A 2434-nucleotide genomic window follows, 5' to 3' on the forward strand; every position below is an offset into this window, starting at 1 on the left:
ACGGTATACAATAACTCCAGGAATACTACACCGTTAGCGTCTTGAAAATGGAAGTTCTTATTACTTCCGTACAAGCCAATGAATTCTGGTGATTCTTTGAAAAGTAATCTAAGCGAAAAGAACGAGGTTGGTGTATCAAAATGTTCTCACTCAGTGATCTGATGACAGTTCAGCTTAGCGTTTTCTACCCTCAATCATTTTCAGTTTCCCCTGATCAGTTGTTACCGTCCCCCAATATTGCGTAGTTAACAAATATGTCTTGGAATGTTTTCTCATTTCAAAGCCCTGTTAGGACTGGCTGCTTTCTAAAAAGTCACCGTTTCGGCCCTGGAGTAAGGAACATTGGATTAGTAATTGTTAACCACACGGAATAGTTCTTGAGGATAAATTGGTGGCACTCTGTATGTTGTACTGACCTGGTCGCGTAATTCGTATACCGGTGAGTTGACTTCCTCGAACAGGCCTCTTCGAAAGACCATGTGGAAAGTGAGAACAAGCAAAAGGCGATAAAGAAATACTTTGGCTGTGAATTTGAAGACCATTTTGATTAAAGTTGGCGGCGTCAGTCGCCTCCACCTCTCCGGATAGAGAGTCGAGTTAGGACACATCAATCTGATATGGACAGGCATGGCCCGGTCCTGAGCTCACCGGGGTACCTGCATCCAAGCTGTTACCCTCAGTGCAGGGTCTCATCTAATCATTCGACCAATCAACAACGCATTAATACCATTGGATTCGGTCAGGATTTTCAGCTGCTCTCATTAGTGTGTACCTATTTAGCCCCGTTTATCAGATCACCGGCGAATGGAATTAATGCCGCCAGAACTGTGAACACATGCACAGTTGACAGCTGAGGATGATGAATAGTACAGTGTATTTCTAATGGGAATGGGGTTGCTGTAATTCTGGAAATCCTATTCTCTCCATTTCCCATAACAAGTTACAAGAAATACTCTCCAGTTGCTCAAAAACTTAGCTGCTCTGCCCTATTTATGTCAAGATTTTGATTCAGAATCTATCGTTTGCTTGAGCTCAGAAGTAAAACATGTGAGGGGTGGCAGAAGCCTCTTTATCGGGGAGATTACTCAACATTCGGACACAGAACTCCAACTGGAGTGCGCCAGGTTTCCAAAACTCCCCGACTTCATCTGAAAACAGAGCTTTGTAGGCTAATCCCATCTTGTCCAAACACTTTAATTACAGGAAGACATTTATTGATATCTGAGGATATCAGAGTATCTGATATCGGTATTCTCCTTCATTCTATTCAGAGTCGTACAAGTTGTGCTCGAGCTAGCTCATCGGTTAAAGCGTAATCTCACCGAACAGAAGGTCCGTGGTTCGAAGCCGACCTCAGCAGCTCGACTGTTCCTGTCTGGGCTTTGGTAATCTGAGAGCATCCCATCCCCCGTGCTTTTTTCGGGTGGCGTAGCTGCTACGCACCAAAAGGGTATTACAGCTGAGCTTTATTATTTTATCATCTTAATAGTTCACCGGAATTTGGCATTCCTGTAGGCAATCCTCCCTCCAACTGCTAGTCAAATTCATGTATAAGTAAGGAGATTGGAAGGGAACTGTTCATCAGTACGTCAGGGTAGCCGACATTTACTCCCAACAGGAGGATGTCCCTTACCTTTGTGCAGAAAAACGTAAAGCGTAGAGCGTAGTTACTATTGTGTTCATTGCTGACGAATCAGTTGAGCCTTGTTATCTGATGTATTCATATGAGATTACTTCTCGGCCGGGGATGATGAGGAGGAAGACCCGGCTTTTTAATGAATACTTCCATTTAATTGTTATTTAAGTAATTTCTTTCACCAAAAAACCCGTGCGGTTTGTTTTGTTTCTCTGATGTTATTACCAAGTAACTATGAGTACAAGAGTTTTCGAGCACTGTCAGTCTGATTATAATTACCACGCTAATGAGCAACCTAAGACCACGGCCACTTGGTTTTGGACATCAGAAGTTGCATAGCTGCGAACTCTTCTTCAATTTTTGAGTTAAATCCGTGTACATGAGTCCGGGTGTCAGTGTCATCCAGCCCAGTACTTTCACAATTATCATCCATGTCCAACAGTAAGCAAGATACTAATTCCATCTCCGGATCCAGTCAGATAAAATGCGTCGCCCTGCCTGCACCTGACTAGAATCACTAAAAGATGGGATAGCACATTGATTTCACCGGAGTCGGTGTATGTATTTGCATTAATTATCGGAGACCTAAGTACCTTGGAAAGTTGCGTCGCCCTGCACCTGACTAGAATCACTAAAAGATGGGATAGCACATTGATTTCACCGGAGTCGGTGTATGTATTTGCATTAATTATCTATCGCCTAAGTACCTTGGAAAGTTGTGATCGATTGACCACTTCATTGACTTTTATTACAAAATTTGGTTTGTTGGAAAACTTTTGTGTCATCATTGATAGCGGA

Source organism: Opisthorchis viverrini (assembly GCF_000715545.1).
Source record: "Opisthorchis viverrini unplaced genomic scaffold opera_v5_9, whole genome shotgun sequence".
Taxonomy (NCBI): Eukaryota; Metazoa; Platyhelminthes; class Trematoda; order Opisthorchiida; family Opisthorchiidae; genus Opisthorchis; species Opisthorchis viverrini.